This window comes from Pseudorasbora parva, unplaced genomic scaffold (assembly GCF_024679245.1).
Source record: "Pseudorasbora parva isolate DD20220531a unplaced genomic scaffold, ASM2467924v1 scaffold_31, whole genome shotgun sequence".
In the NCBI taxonomy this organism is placed as follows: Eukaryota; Metazoa; Chordata; class Actinopteri; order Cypriniformes; family Gobionidae; genus Pseudorasbora; species Pseudorasbora parva.
Genome location: NW_027125103.1, coordinates 670900 through 688543, shown reverse-complemented (window position 1 = coordinate 688543; position 17644 = coordinate 670900).

The window sequence follows — 17644 nt, the reverse complement described above, 5'->3', positions numbered from 1 at the left end:
ATAATAATTGAAAACATGACATGTTTTTTGTGAGTTTATCATGTAATAATTTTCTGTAAAAATTGTTATTACATTAGCTCAAGATTGTATTTTGAGAAAAATATTAAATTAATATAACATTTTATTACAGTAATAATGCAATACTTATTATGTGCAGTTTTTACATTTTGAGTTGCTACAGAGATTAAATATGTGGCAAACAACAACAAAATTATATATTATTCATTGCACTATAAAAATGTGTGTGTTTTAACTCTACTGATTTACTATTCAGAATTTACTGCTAGACTGATTAGAATGGCAGTTCATTGTAAGATATATAGAGTTGTAGAATTGTAAACGTAGATATTATTTTCAAGTGTTTGACATCTAACTAAACTGAATAGTTCACCCAAGACAAAAATAGTGCCAAGGGTCTCTCTCATAATTTCTACTTATGCCCCATCACCCAAATGGGAATGCAGTTCGATCATTGCATAGTGCAAGGATTCTGCTCTCTATCCCATTGAACCAGCATATTTTAAGGTCAGACAGTAATCTAGAGAGATCTCCGAGATTTTCCACGAATTAATAGAATGTCTTTTTGAAAAGGGCTAGAACATTTGTCCGAATGTTCCCCAGGCAGGGACACGTGTATCATGATCTCGACTTAATTCAGTCCTTCAGACATGTTTTTGAAACATATCTTGCCTTCTTTTTACATGCTGACTGGTATTGATTTACACTTACACACGTAGCAACATGTCTTACTAATGATTATATTCTTTACCATTGCAATATGTTTTATTTTATTTCTCTGCAAAATTCACACAAATGACATTTGGTGTGCCATGTCTGTTAGAAACCAAATCTTGCTGTGCAATTCTTGCAAGCCAGTCCCGAGCTGACTTTTCACAGTATCTAACATCAGGTGAGCTTAAAAAAACATTCACTGTACGAAATTCTGCTCTTCGTTTTCTTAATTGCCTGTTATCTATTACCAAAACTAATGGCGTCATAAAAGCGTCATAATTCTAGAAAGTGTATCTGAGCATGTTATGTTTTGATTTTTCACATCTGCATTCACTTCTTGGATGTTTATATTATATTTTTGTCTGTGTACTTTAAACAAGTGGAATACATTTGGTCACTCATTAAAATAAAACCACTGTGCTAATTTCCCCTCATGATGCCATTTTATTAAATATGTGTCAAAGTTATGATACTGTGAAATATTATAGGATATACATAAATACATCAAGCGTTACCTGGTGGAGAGCGCCATCATCTGGTGACACAAAAATACAGCTCACTCATTTTAACACTGCCAACCCTAAATGAGAAAGAAATACAAAATTATACTTTGCACAAATAAATTATGTCTATTTTCTTTTCTATTCTTAATATTATTAATGCATTCACTAACAAAGCATTTGTTACATTATTTGGTTAAACTTTAAAATACTAATCCGTCATTAATGAATAACTACACAGGAACAAACGAGTAACGCATTATTGACTACTATTACCTATCATGAAACTCTGATTAATGCATTAGGCAGTAATAGCACTCAGTTGAATGAGGAAGTTCACTATTAGCTGATCAATATCTACTATTTCTGTCACACCTCACAGAGGATTACTCAGAACTATGTACAGAACTGTATACAGGTTCATAATTAATGGGAATAATGCATTGAATCATTACCAGGGTTGGGAAGTAAGTAAAGAAATACATGTAACTTAGTTGTAATTGTAACAAATTGGCACTTAGCACAAATTGTAATGGTAATCAAATTATAGTTACCCCTAAAAGGTATTTTAGATTACCAAAGTGATTACTTTGAAATGTAATGACATTTATTTATTTTATTCAATCATTGACGTGAACAGCTGCAAAAAAAAAAAAAAATCTGATCATAAGTGTCATACCCCTTGCAGAATAAGTAACATTTTGATCCCTTGATCATAAAAATACCATGTTACTTTTATTTCACAGCAAAATCCTCAGTGTTAAATGAACACTGCTGGTGTTCAAATGAGTCCACTATGAGTCCACACTCAGGCCCAGTCCACACAGAGACGCATTCAGCTGTATACGTATAAATTTTGTATCGTATCAGCGTTTCGTCCACACGGATCTGGCGTTTTGGAAACATGCATCTGATATTTTCTGAAAAGGGGTCTCAGAGTGGATAAATTTAAAAACAACATTCATTGAGTTGTTAAATCCTCTGATGAGATCTTTAGAGATTCATTGTCTTCTTTTATCTTCAGTTGATTTGTCAGTTGTAGTTCTTGTGTTTCTCTTTCCTTTAGAGATTCTACTAGTTTTCATCAGGTAACAGCTTATTAAAAGCAGGTGTTCATCATTAATGCTCACTTAATTATCTCATTAACTTCAACACTGATTCTGTGTTACTTTTTAACACTCTGAGTGTGGACTCTTAGTGGACTCATATGGACACCAGCAGTGTTCATTTAACACTGAGGATTTTGCTGTGTAATGTCCTGAACAAGATATTCAACATGATAGATGTTTACACACTCTCCACAAGACTGCATTTACAAATTGCCCATTAAAAAACTTGCATACCCTTGAATCTGAACTGTCTGTCATTATCTAATGATCCAAGACTGTGTTCACGTTTCATGTTCAGTCATTTGTTTAGGTAATTTGCAACTTTTTATGTCACAATTCTGACTTCCTTTCTGAGAATTGTGAGATATAAACTCGCAATTGTGCATTAAAATGTCAAATTATGAGGGGGTACATTTTTTCTCAGAATGTTTTCTTAAAGGTAATTGCAACTTTTTATCTCTCTTTTTTTCTGACTTATAAGGTAAAGTATAAAATTGCAAGGTGAATTTCTGAGGAAAAACTTTTATATTTAGAGTAACTTTTATATTTAGTGGTGGAAACAAGTGTTCTTTAATCGCAATGCATTTACAGCAAGGGGTAAAAACCTTTGCACAGAATGATGTGTAGATTGTACTTATTTTGTTTACAGATGATATTTGTTAATTTAGTCCTGCCCTTCAGAAGCTAATAACTACGTTTCCCAGAAGACACAATAAGCACAATTTACCCTGTTCATCCGATTCATAAAGTTTACACCCCCAGACATGCGTTGTGTTTCCTTCTTGAGCATCAGTATTTTTACTGGTGATTGCAGAAGAAAACCCAGTCCTATGTTTGTGTTTCATGCCTTGTTATTTTTCTAAAGTATATGACTTGACTAGGTAACTTGACTAAAAATGAAGTTACAAAACTTTTGTAATCTAATGAAATACATTAAAAATTACTTTTTTATGAATCTGTATACAGTAGTAGTAGTATACAGAGTAATCCTCTGGGAGGTGTGACAAAAATAGTAGATATTGATCAGCTAATAGTGAACTACCTCATTCAACTGAGTGCTATTACTGACTATTTCATTAATCAGAGTTTCTTGATAGTCATAAATGACAGAACAGTATTCTGAAGGGCTGCCTATTATTTATTCATCTTTAACCCTTATTCGCACAGGATTAGTATTATCTGGGGACCTCTGGGGATTTTTAATAATTGCAGAGAATGTCTGTGATCTTAATCCCGTGCGAATCGACATCTCTGTGATTTGGCCAGGATTACACGGATTGTATATAATTTTTGCAAGGATTTTTTTTTCCTGTGCGCATTTTTATCTATCTTTATCTTTCACAAAGAATGGAGGCTGCATTCATAATGCGGACCGTTATGAATTCCCGCACGGATTACACTTTCACCTCAGAATGAGCATAGCCTACCAATTTAGGAGCAAATTGCTTGAATGGTGTGTTTAATATTAATATCAATACTATTCTTAATGAAAAACATAACAACAGAACAGTAAAATGACAAGCTCGCTTAAATGGGTGCTTTTACATTTAGCTTTGAAACTGAATCTTCCGCCGTATATTGTCAGCTTCTCACTCGTGATAAATGAAATCTGACTCCTGCTGTCTGTGCTCAGTTCAGTTTTTAATTGTAGCGTCTGTTCTCTAACTGAACAATTTTTTAAATGTATTACTATAAAACAATCAAAACAATATAAATACTGTTTATGATTTCATACAGCTATAACGAAAAAACATTTGAGAGTCTGGACATCATATCCGGGAGATAAGTCAGTAAATTCAAGTAAAATCACAGGCTTTGCTTATCCCGTGGGAATGTGCCACGCAAATCAGATGTGGGGGAGTAATTTCTAAATCACAGCGGTCCCTAGATCATACTAATCCTTTGCGAATAGGGCTCTTGTTAACATAGTGAAATACAATTGTATTTAAATCATATAAACAGATTCAACTTTTGATATTACAATTTTTGACGTTGACATTATTGGTAAATGCAAGTAAGAATATTAAGTAGTATTCTGTCTTGAAGTGGATTAATGACTAAATTAATTTTGTGTTTAACTGTCAAGAAAACCCCAATGCTACAAATATACGGTCCACAGTGGTCAATATCTATCAAAAGTGCTCCAAGGAAGAAACAGTGGTGAACCGACGACAGGGTCATGCCAAGGCTCATTGATGCACATGGGGAGCGAAGGCTGTTCAGATCAAACAGACGAGCTACTGGAGCTCAAATTGCTCAAGAAATTAATGCTGGTTCTGATAGAAAGGTGTCAGAATACACACCAGTGGTGACGTCGTAGGCTGCTGCCTGCCAATGGCAAGTTCATTCAGACACCAGTCATGGCAAAGGTATTCCCCAATGCGACCCCAAGGGGACGCAGCGTTTCATTCCCTATTCTCAAGGAAGCATGGTTACGTTCTGTTTGCATTAAGATTATTTTACCTTACCCCCCTGGCAGATCATTTTACTTTTAAGTAAAATGCACTTAATTTGCAGGGAAAACCCAGAGTTTCCCTCATTTCAGGGTTAACCACTTGACCTCCTTTCTGAAATGGGCCTCTGGTCTGGAACTGTGGCCTCCAGGAATTGAGTTTTGCACCCCTGCTATATTATTTCTAGAGCTGATATAGGGCAATTTGTTCAGCAGAGTGATTTAAGTTTCAGGATTGCATTATCCATGATTTCTAGGAATAACAAGATGCAGTTCAAATAATTTATGACACAATACTAGATAAAGATTTTTTTTCATAGATTCAGTCAAATATGTATTTAAGTTGTTACTGGTTTAAATTGAGATCACTTCCCTTTATTAGTATTTTTTCCTCCACCAATCCCAAGTCAAGGGTTGTATATACTGACCAATAGCTTATACTCAAAACTAGAGCAAATCAACAGTTTTAAGCATTGTTTTCAAGACCCAGATGTTGTTAAAGTGTTCTGAAATACTAAATGTGTCCCGTAGGGGGAGCTATAAGAGAAAGTAAGAGGGGGAAACCCTAGAGAAAAAAGAATTAGTAAAGTTTGACTACATTTATTTCAGAAGCATTTTGGCTTTAGACCAGTGTAATCACTTAGCTACATTAAAATCAAACGTTTGTGGTTCAGTATAGAGTGGTTTAAATAGTATTAATGGTGAGCAACGTAAAATATCACCTGTAATATATTTAATATTGAAGTAGTCCGGAGAATCTCACAAAGCCCATCAAGGCTGTATCATTTTTCACTACAAAGTTAACAGAAAATAAATTTTAAAAAAATCCACAGATATAAAAAAATACAAATAAATGAAGGTAAGTACTTTTTTTTTTTTTTTAGCTAAACTGAAAGATTACATGATGTGAGAGAACAAGAAACTGCACTCAACATTTGCAATAAAGCTTTTTGCACTAAAGGCCAGTCATGAACATTTTGATCATCATTTTAGAAGCACATTTGTGAGGTCAAGCACTTGTCCTGACCCCTGAAAAGCAACCCCACACCATGATCCTTAGAGCGACTAATGTGTGTAGAAGCGTCTGCATGCCTAGTGCTTGATTTATACACCTGTGGCAATGGAAGTGATTGAACACCTGAATTCAATGATTTGCCCAATACTTTTGGCAATATAGTTTAGGAATAGTGCAGGGGTGCCAATCCTGTTCCTGAGATCAACCTACCTGAAGGGTTCGGATCCAACCCTGATCCAACACTGTATGTAATTATTAGCTGGTTCAGTTGTGTTAGATCAGGATCAGCTGAACTCTACAGGAAGGTAGATCTCCAGGAACAGGTTTGGGACACCCCTGACCTTTTTGTTCTAAAGATTGTTCAGCTGCAAGTACAAGGACTGTTTAATTTAGTTCACCATGCTATTCCCCTATGTGTCCTCACCTGTGTTGTGTGCAGTGCTTACCACCTGTCAATAAAGTTGACAAAACGTTCCACTACATTCCAAAGCATAATATATAATGTCATGCTTTTTACTGCACTACGTTACATAAATAAAAGTTGTTTTTTATTAAATTTAATACTTAATTACATTAAAAAAGTACTTTAATTACTTTTACTTGAGTAAAAGTATACAGTACTCAATTTTTTCTTGAATTAAGTATTAAATGATATTTAATATGAAATTGCAGTTAAAAGTGCAATATTATGTTTTGAAATGTTGTGAAGTAAAAGTTTTTCAAAGAAGAACAATGATCAAGTACAGACACTTAAAAAAACAAAATTACGCCATAAATTGCGTATCATATGTTCGCGAAAAACAGTGCAGCATATGAATGCCAAAAGTAATTTTGGCGTATACATTCCACAACATTGCACATTCAAACTATTTATACGCATTTACATGTGATCAGGTTGAGCTTTGAGATAAAGTCTTCATTAAGTCTTCATAAAGTCTTCATAAGGTCTTCATTTCCTTTTAATTTACACTGTCAAAAAAAAAAAGAGTACAAAATTTTACCTTTTAAGGTACAAGTGGGCGTCACTGGGGCTGTTCCCTTAAAGGGTCATGAAACCCCAAAACACTTTTATTGAGATGTAAACAGATATGTATAGGCTGCACATCATTGAAAACACTAAGGGTACTCATTAATGGTATTCATATGTGAAAATAGTTATTTTTGCATTTTTCAGAGCGATTTCTGTCTTCCGGTTTGAAAAGCTTAGTCGGAGCAACGTCACAAATGCTGACATCGGCACGGCCTTTTCGGCCCAAGTATGGGCTGCTGGGCACATGCTGACGTCGACCTCTCCGAGCGATTCTCGATATATATTCATGACATAAAGCTCATTCAGTCCAATCCCTGCGCTGTAGTATGCATACAAGATAATTTAGTTAATATGCATGAGACAGTCACTTCTGTCAGGCTCGTCTTACATCATTATTGTAGAGATATGGTGGGGAAGTTTTGGAAGCAGCGTGCGGAAAAGTCACGGAGGAAAGCTAGGCGTTGTGCTGATATGAAGTAACGTAAAGGGCGCCGAGCGAGCTGTAACCGCCGCCGTCTGTGGAAGCCTTTGCTACAAAGGCTCGGTAAAGTAAAATTCACCTGAGGAATCGCACGCCGAACCTGCAAGCGTTGACTATCTACGTCAGGAGTGCAAAATAACCAATCTGTAATCTGTAGGCTATTGAACAAAAGCCACGTCCTCTCCGTTTTATTTGTCGTCACAGCCATGCACTAAACCGCATGTGTTCGGGCTCTTTGTGAAACAGTGTGCATATTTGGACAAATATAGATTTAGCTGCCGAGTGATAGACAGCGCGGATCGTCACGGCAACCCAGCGCGCGTCGCTCTGCTTCAGATGCGCGGTCAGCCTCAAACCCCTTCGCTTTTCCCCCGATCTAGAATTACACATCTCTATCACATCGCATGTTGGGTGGTTCACGTTCTCTTATCACGTCGGCGCGTTGTTCATCTTGCCAAACAGTGTGCATATTTGGACAAATATAGTTTTATCACGTTTGCAAAATATTTCGTCATGCAGAATAACATTTATTTTCATTTCTCACTGAATTATGCTGGTTTGAAGAGCTGAATGATTTGCGATCTCTGCTGCACGCCACTCATAGCGCTCTCATTCGCTGTACTCATCCCTCATTTAATCTCACTGTGGTAAACTATGCCAACGTGAACCAAGAACATGTCTCAGAACCGCTGTAACTGCTGCTGTTGGTATCGCTAATCTTAATGCACCTACTGACACTCCCCTATTTATGCAAACATTCCCTCTTTCCACACAATACCATCCCACCTTTTCACAGTCGACCACTCCCCTTTTAACAAGCTTTTTCAAATCGAAGGTGTGAAAAAACACAGCTGCAGCAGGGGGGTTTCATGACCCTTTAAGGGTACATTTTTGTACCTCTAAGTCATGGAGAGGCAAGTTCAGTCCTAGAGATTTGATGCCCTCCAGAGTTTATCTCCAACCCATCTAAGCCACCACAGTATAAAACTTGTGACTCCCAGCATGCATTGCAGCATTAAGTATGCCACCATTGTTGAGATTCATATGCTGATTCTTGATATCTCTGTGCGTCTATATGTTTCCCCCTTATGAATGTTTTAAAAATCAATATTTAAAACATCTGATCTGTGACAAGCAAGTAATGTTGGTGAATATTATTTATTATTACTGAGTGATAAGTTTAGTCAAACATTATTCTTTCTGATAAAGTTTGTTTTGCTTCTTTTGTTTTGAGCAATTATGTGTTCTATTTACACTTTAACAAAAACCACAAACTTACTTAAAAATCCAAGTCAAACTGCCCAACTAAAGGGAACACTGATCACCATAATGGTACGGTGCCCGGGAAGTGCAAAACAACATTACAAATTGTGAAACACTTTTACGAAGCTCGAGACAAATTTACATTTTGAAAAACATTTTTACCTCTCATAAAACCTCTCGTTGATGTAATTGTGTTTTATGAGAGGTAAAACATGTTTTCCAAAATGTAAATTTGTCTCGAGCTTTGTAAAAGTGTTTCACAATTTGTAATGTTGTATTGCACTTCCCGGCCACTGTATTACGGTGAACAAACTTTTTCAATAAAACTTTAAAAATCAAAACATCTGTCAATTCTCAATAAGAGCTTCTATAGACGTCTTTCAGGGCTGGAGCCAAACTCTGCAGGACAGCGACTCACTAGGACCGAACTGAGGAAAACAATGGTGTAATTGTACCCTAAGGACCAATTGTGTACCTTTAAAGGTAAAGTTATGTTTTGTTCCCCAAGGCACAAATGTACATCCACAGTGTAGGTTATATCTCCGCCACTGTTCAACCTAATGTAAGGAGTCTGGGGGTTACATTTGATTAGTCACTAAATTTAGAGAAACAAATCAGTTCAGTGGTAAAGTTTCTTTCATTTGAGATTGATTGCGAAATTAAAAAAAAAAAATGTTTCCAAAAGATATAGAGACTGTAATCCATGCCTTCATAACATCACATCTGGACTACTGTAATTATCTGTACTGTGGCCTGCCTCAAACTACAATCTCTCGCCTGCAAATTGTCCAAAATGCTTCTTTGCCAGAGAGATCACATTTCTCCCATTTTAGCAGCTTTACATTAAGCTGTTAAGTCCAAAACTTTACAGTTTTAAAGTTGCAGTTTTTGGTGTTTTGCAATAAACACCAGTTTTGCCATAAACACCATTGTTTTGCAATTTGTTATACAAAGTGTTTTGGCCTTGCACCAAAATACATAAGTGACCTTCTGATTCCTTAGACTCTCCAAAGAACTCTTAGGTCTTCTTAGGTAATCAGCTTCTTTTAACTGTCCCACATTTTCGCTGCAAACTAAGGGTGGCCGGGCCCTATCTGCGGCAGCACCTAAATTATGGAATGGTCTGCCCTTGATGTCTGCTCCTTCATTATCCAGCTTTAATATAATTAAATCTCATCTGTTATCTCTGGCATTTGATTAGATTGATATTTGGTATATTTTTATATGTATTTATTATTTGGGTTTTATTGGGACTAATGTGGTCTAATGTAAAGTTTGTATCTGCCTTGTCTCTTTTTATGCTTTCTTTTGGTTTACACATTGTCTTACTGTACAGCATAACTGTTGCTTTTAAATGTGCTAAAGAAATCAATTTGTTTAATGGTCATAATGTTATGCCTGATTGGTGTATGCTTTTCACACAAGAAACAGCGTTTTTTTTTTACAGGTAAGATACCATTCATGCTTTAGTACCAAAATACGGTAAGCTTTGTAAAGTCTATAATCATAAATAACCTTTAAACTCACAGACACAGGTAAATTACAGTTTCATGTGTAATCAAGTCCTTAAAAAAAACACTCTAGCAATTTTTCCACCATGAGAAGATGTAAGTAACATTACCGGCAAATTACCGTTATGATGCTGTGTGCGAACAAAGCATACCCTAGTGAAAAAAAAGTATACTTTATTGTATTTCAAATATATTCTCTTTTCCGATAGTACATTAGAAATATACTTACAAAAAATGTACCATTTCTAAATATATAAAAAATATATTAGCATCATATTTCACAATACAACTTTTAACACACTTTAAGATAATAGTATTTTAGTATATTTTTTACAAATATATTTTAGAAAAATATACTTTAAATGAAAGTTCAGTGTACTTTTGTAAAGTGCACTGATTTGAACATTACTTTAAAATATATTTTTTATATATTTTAAACTTATGCTTAAAATTGTCATTGTTAACAATGCACTAAAAGCATATTTTAAAAATACAAAATTAATATCATTAAGCTGTATAAAAAGTTATAAATACTGTTTAAGGTTATTTATTCATGCTTAACTGTTCAAGCTTAAGCATGAATAAACAAGTGATGATAAATTATTATTATATAAATAAATTATTATATGGACTAAAAGCCCATTTTTAAATATATGCAGTGTATGGTATAAGCCCTACTTTAGTTGTGATTTAAGTGTAAATATGTTTAATAAGTTTACACTGGCAAAGAAGAATCCAACAGCACACTTAAAGGTGCACTATGCAGCTTTTGTCCACTGGAGGGCGCCTATGCAAAACAAATGCGTAGTTTGATGACGCAAAGTGTGAGCGCAGCATCTTGGGAGATGTGGTCTTCTCATCACAGCCGGTGAAAAATAGGACTCGGGCAGAAATCACGTTCATGCATGCGGTTATTAACGTTACTGTAGTCTAAAGCAGAGCAGGACAGAGTGTTATGGACCTGAGCAAAGCTGCTGGAGCGATTGTTAAACAAATACCCGCCTTGCGAATACCGGGACTTTTATTATGATGGGACGGGACTCATTTGCCGGGCGCCTGCACTGATCCGCTCTTCCGGTTATGATTTTGAGGTAATGGTGCTCTGTTTATCATATTAGATACATTTAAGTGTGTTTAAAACGATGTTATGACGTTACTCCGTGCGTTCAGTTGTTCACACTGCTAAGAGTAAAGCGCTCCTGCCAAATAAAAGCCGAAACCGAGGGTAACGCAGATATGACGCAATTGACAGGCGACTCTCTCAAATGCAATGCTGCAACGTCCCTGTCCTTAGTTAAAATAGCAATTTTCTCACAATTTAAAAATAGTTGGAAACATCTGGGATATTGTAGGTACTCAACTGAACAAAATATATAACACTGGCCTAGTGGTTTTTGGATATTTTACTGCAAAAATACTACATAGTGCACCTTTAAAATACAACGCAAGAAAATATGGGTTAAATAGTTTTCTTATCGGAATTCAAATGTCTCTTCATTGATCTGTGACCAATCAGATTGTGTTGCTCAATGCCTGCAGCCAATCAGAGGCAGAGCTGCTGGGTACTCGTCTGGCTGACGCTCACTCGCGGGAGGTTTGCAGCCTTGCAGGTGAAGCACAATGTTTCGTTACATTATTTATTTAATAAAACACTGCGAGCGGAAAGTACATTGCTCATTCTTCGGACCAGATCAATTACGCCACATCGCTGCCTGACCTTGATGGTGACGATAAACTGTTTTGAAATAAAATGGCCAAACGTTACGCGATCCCGAAAAGCACCGGAAAAAGTCCTTCTGTTTGGAGGTAAGTAGCCTAATATGTAATGTCACTAAACGTGATTAAAAAGTTGAATGAACATGCACTTGACCTTATCTCGTATATTCTGTTAACAGATTGGGTTCTTCACGAGTTTGCTGTCAGCTCCCTGATGATGTGTAAGCGGCCATCAGACGCAAGTGTAATGAGCAGCTCACCAGAAATTTGAATATAATGTGTAATTTATACTTATGTATAGAGATGGTCAGTGGAATTAGTTCAATGATATGTTTTCCTACATCTTCCAGTGTTAATTTAATGAAAATAATAGTAAGTTAATTTTGTTTAGCTTTGCTGAAACCATGTGAAACCATTTATAAAAATCGTTGGGCTTGTTTAATGAAATGTCTCTTCATTAGTTATGTGTGTTAGATTTGATTTCATTTATTGTAATGTCCTTGAAAACAAATGCATTCAACATTGAGAAAGTAAGTCAGTAAGAAATTCATTAAAATGTAATGTAGCACATTTAAAATACTGTATTGTGTGACATTATGTAATTCAAAGTATTTTGTACAATGTATAGCTAAGTAATAACACATTGTATTGTTATGGACTACAAAGTGTATATTTTTAGTCATTTGAATGAGTCAAGGTAAATAAAATATATATTATATTCATAGTACATTGCTTGTGTGTTCTGAATATACTGGTAATTAATTTGTAATTTATTAAAACACAAATAAATTATGCTACAACACAAAGTGTACTTATAATACAAATAAAGTGTACTATAACACGAATAAAGTATACTTATAATACAAATAAAATACACTTAACACAAATAAAATATACTTATAATACAAATAAAGCACATTTAATATCACTAAAGCATGTAATTAGTCATTATGCTTAAAGTGTACTAAGTATACTTAAAGTTGTTCCAATTTAGCACACAAAAGTATACTAAATACACTTAAAGTTGTGCTTTAACACAATTTAATTACAACTTAAATATACTTAGTACAAAATTAGTTGTGTCAAAATAGCTCACTTCAAGTTAACTAGTCATTAACACACTTCAAATATACTGAAAATGAGTCGGCCGCAAGTATACTTAGTATACTTCTTTTTCACTAGGGTAAGCTTTTCCACAAAGCAGAGGAAAGCAGCCTTATTTTCCTGTTTTATGGTGGTGTTTCAGGGTTTGGTGTTTAGTTTGAACAGGGTGTCATCCTGTACACCCACTCTGTCAGGGTTGGGTCCTGCAGCAGGATTTCATCAGGCTGTGTGGTCTGCACTCCAGAACAGTGGAGAACCTCACCCTTTAACAACAGAACATAAGCTCCTTCCAGGGATATCCCTTATGATAACTCAAATCTAGGGCTTCTTCATACATGCTGGAGATTGGGGTCATGATGGACAGAATGAGTAGGCAGGGATGAGAAGAAAGCCAGAGGTCTGAACGATGATGCAAAAGCAGCAGAGAGCATTGGAGGGGGATCTCTGAGCACAAAAAAGCCTGAACAGATTCAGACATCGGGGAGGAAATGGCAGACCACTGGAGGAGTGTGTACAATGAACCCACAAACGATTGGGGGAACTACTGGGAAGTCACACTCAAACATATGTGAAGTCATTGCAAAAGATATTGCTAACTATTAAAGCAAAAGTCATCACTCTTTACAGATAGATAGCACAAGCACACGTAAGGAAGCTTGATAGTTGATAAAACAATAGTTGTGTCACTTTTTGTTTGTCAAACATTAGTAGAACATGTCCATAATTAATATAATACATTTCAAGGTAGCTGATTTTTCATGTAAATGAACTGCCAAAATGCATTCAAGTGTTAAAACACTTTAGTGGGAAACAGTGTGATGTAAATGGCTCCTAAGCTCTGTGAAATGGTCTAGTATTATTTGCTTGATAATTTCATTGCGTATGCATAAATATATTTGTATAAGATAAGTATGATGTCCATATTGGTCTATTGTAATCATTGGTATGCTTCTTATTATTCCACTCTGGAAGTCTATGGCATTCTTCACTTTTCCGCAAGCGGGATATTCACCATAGCAAATTTGGAGTCTCTAAAGCAATCTATCTAGTGCCACCACCTGTTTAAAGCTTGACTTACGTTTGTGCTAATAACTTCTGAACCGTAGGGGATAGAGGTACAATACAGGTCCTTGGTTGACTTTGTTTTAAAAACGTCTCAGGTTACGTATGTAACCCTAGTTCCCTGAGGGAACGAGACGCTGCGTCGAAACGCTGTGAGAACGCCTCTGCGTTATTGCGTCGTGAAGCGCCTGTAGAACCATTCCATCGGAAAAAAGATCGATCGTCGGCGTGATGACGTCATCGACCGGAAGCTATAAAACGTCCGTGAAAACAAACAGGAACTAACTTCTGATAAAGCCTGAAGTAAGTGATCACGGACACGCCGGGAGTATGGCAGAGCGACGCAGCGTCTCGTTCCCTCAGGGAACTAGGGTTACATACGTAACCTGAGACGTTCCCTTTCGGGGAACTCGAGCTGCGTCGAAACGCTGTGAGAACGCTTATACCCACATCGCCATAGGACCAAGTGTCTCGTATGTGTGAAGCCGAAGCGCACACGGTTACGAGAGAACCTGTGCCCCTACTGTAGATGCCAGGTCTAGCTCGTAGAACCTGACGAAGGTAGAAGGAGACGACCATCCGGCCGCGTTACATATATCATGGAGGGAAGCCCCCGACAAAAGTGCTTTAGAAGCCGCCATACCCCTGGTTGAATGTGCCCGGACAGCCAAAGGAGATGGCTGCCCGGTAGCTTCATAAGCAAGTGAAATGGCCTCGACCACCCACTTGCTCATCCTCTGCTTGGATACAGGAGCCCCCTTCTTAGGGGGTCCGAAGCAAACAAACAATTGTTCAGTTTTTCTCCACAGGGCAGCTCTGTGGACATAAGTATCCAGTGCCCTCACAGGACACAGCAGATTTAATCTTTCCTGGTCTGACGTCAAGAATGGAGGAGGACAGAAGGCTTGTAGAGTGATGGGGCCCCGTGGGCTCGTAGGAACCTTGGGGACATAACCCGGCCTGGGATGCAGAAATGCTTTCACCATCCCAGGCGCGAACTCTAGACATGAGGGCCCTACTGACAGGGACTGAATATCTCCTATCCTTTTAAGAGATGAAATGGCCAAAAGGAAGATAGTTTTCAGGGTGAGGAACTTATCCGAAACCTCCTCCAGAGGTTCGAACGGAGGTCCGGACAAGCCCCTCAAAACAATGGCCAAGTCCCATGCCGGGACCCTCGAGTGCATAACTGGCCTCAACCTTAATGTGCCACGAAGGAAGCGTGTAATTAGAGGGTGTCTTCCCAAAGACACTCCACTGCAAGGGACGTGGACAGCACCCAAGGCCGCCACGTACACCTTAAGTGTGGAGGGGGTCAACCCTGCAGAGAACCTCTCCTGCAGGAACTCCAGCACTGTACCAACCGGGCAGTTAACTGGATCCCACTGGCGTTCTCTGCACCAAGCTGAGAAAAGTCTCCATTTCAAAGCGTACAGCTTCCTCGTGGACGGAGCTCTGGAGTGAAGGATGGTCTCTACGACCTCGGCCGAGAGACCCTCCTCTATGAGCCTAGCCCCCTCAGAGGCCAGGCCCACAGTTTCCACATCTCTGGGCGTGGGTGCAGGAATCTCCCGCCCGCCTGAGAGAGTAGATCCCTCCTGGTCGGAATCTCCATCGAAGAGCCTTCCAGGAGAGATATCAGGTCCGAAAACCATACTCGGGTCGGCCAGTTCGGGGCCACTAGGAGTACCTGGGCCCCGTCCCGGCGTACCCTCTCCAGAACTCCTGGAAGCAGGACAATCGGGGGGAAGGCGTACAGAGGCAGCCTCGGCCACTCCTGTACCATGGCATCCAGCCCCAGCGGGGCCGGATGGGTCAGAGAAAACCACCGCGGGCAGTGAGAGTTCTCCGCCGAAGCGAACAGGTCTATCTCTGCTTTCCCATAAACCTTCCATAGGAGCTCCACCACCTCTGGGTGGAGTCTCCATTCCCCGGGCCTCGGCCCCTGTCTCGACAGGCTGTCTGCTTCCTGGTTTAGGGCCCCCGGGATATATACTGCCCTGATTGACAGCAATTTCCCTTGGGCCCACAGGAGGATCCGATGTGCCAATTTGTCCAACGGACGAGACCTCAGACCCCCCTGGTGATTTATATAGGCCACCACGGACGTGTTGTCTGTTCTGACTAGTACGTGGTGGCCCCTGAGGTCGGGCAGGAACTGTTTCAATGCAAGAAACACTGCGAGCATCTCTAGCCGATTTATGTGCCAGTGCCGCTGATGTTCCTGCCATAGACCCTGGGATGAGCGACCACTCATGGTCGCCCCCCAGCCCGTGAGGGAGGCGTCTGTCGTTAGCGTTACGCGACGAACATGAGCCCCCAACACGGGACCCTGAGATAAAAACCCCGGGTTTTTCCACATGACCAGAGCACGTAGGCATCGCCGCGTGACTTTGATCGTGCGGAGCGGGTTTCCCCTCGGGGAGAACCCTTGTGTTTTGAGCCACCACTGCAGTGGCCTCATGTACAGTAGGCCAAGAGGTATCACGTTGGACGCTGCTGCCATGAGACCTAACAGTTTCTGGAACTGTTTCACAGTGACGGCTCGGCCTAGCTTCTGTTCTTTGGCGGTTGCCAGGATCGACGCTATGCGTGTTGGCGATAATTGCGCCCGCATAATTATCGAGTCCCAGTTCACACCTAGAAAAGTGGTTCTCTGAGCCGGAGAAAGCACACTCTTCTTGGCGTTCAGCCTCAACCCCAGCTTCGACATATGGGCGAGAACAGCATCTCGATGCTGAACCGCCATCTGCTCTGTATTCGCTAGAATCAGCCAGTCGTCGATGTAGTTCAGTATGCGGATGCCCTGAAGACGCAGCGGCGCCAGAGCTGCATCCACACACTTGGTGAACGTGCGGGGTGACAGTGCTAGACCGAAGGGAAGTACACGATATTGGTATGCCTCTCCCCCGAAGGCAAACCTCAGGAACTTCCTGTGATGTGGAAGGATGGAGACATGAAAATACGCATCTTTGAGGTCTATGGTGACAAACCAATCCTCCGATCTGACCTGCGCTACAATCTGTCTGAGTGTAAGCATCTTGAATTTGAGCTTGGCCACCGAGCGATTCAATAGCCGCAGATCTAATATCGGGCGTAAGCCCCCATCCTTCTTCGGCACGATGAAGTAACGGCTGTAAAAGCCAGACTCCCTGCTGGGAGGGGGAACCCTCTCTATAGCCCCTTTTTGCAGGAGTGTCTCTACTTCCTGTGCCATTACCAGAGCCTGCTCCGGGCCCACCTCTGTAGGTAGGACACCGCAGAAAGGAGGTGGCCGACTTCTGAATTGAATGGCGTACCCCCTTTCTACTGTCTGCAGGACCCAATGAGATATATTTGATAGACGTTTCCATTCGTCTAGAAAATCTACTAAGGGAACCAGCCTCTCGAGGCTGGCCTCTGGTGTTTTTCGAGCAACAAATGCAGTGCCCTGAAGCGGCGGACCGGCAGGGAACGACTGACTTGACTGCTCGAGGACCCCCCGAAGGGGGTGCGGACCACCCTCGGGTGGCCCGCGGAGACCGACTGCGCCCCGGCATTGCGGCGGGGTTGGCAGCGCGGCCCCCCGAGGGTGCTGCAGGGAAACGGGTACCGTTGGCAGGGGTAGACACCGTTTCCCTACGGGGGGAACCACCCTCAGCGTCCTGACGCTTCTGGCGTCAGGAACGC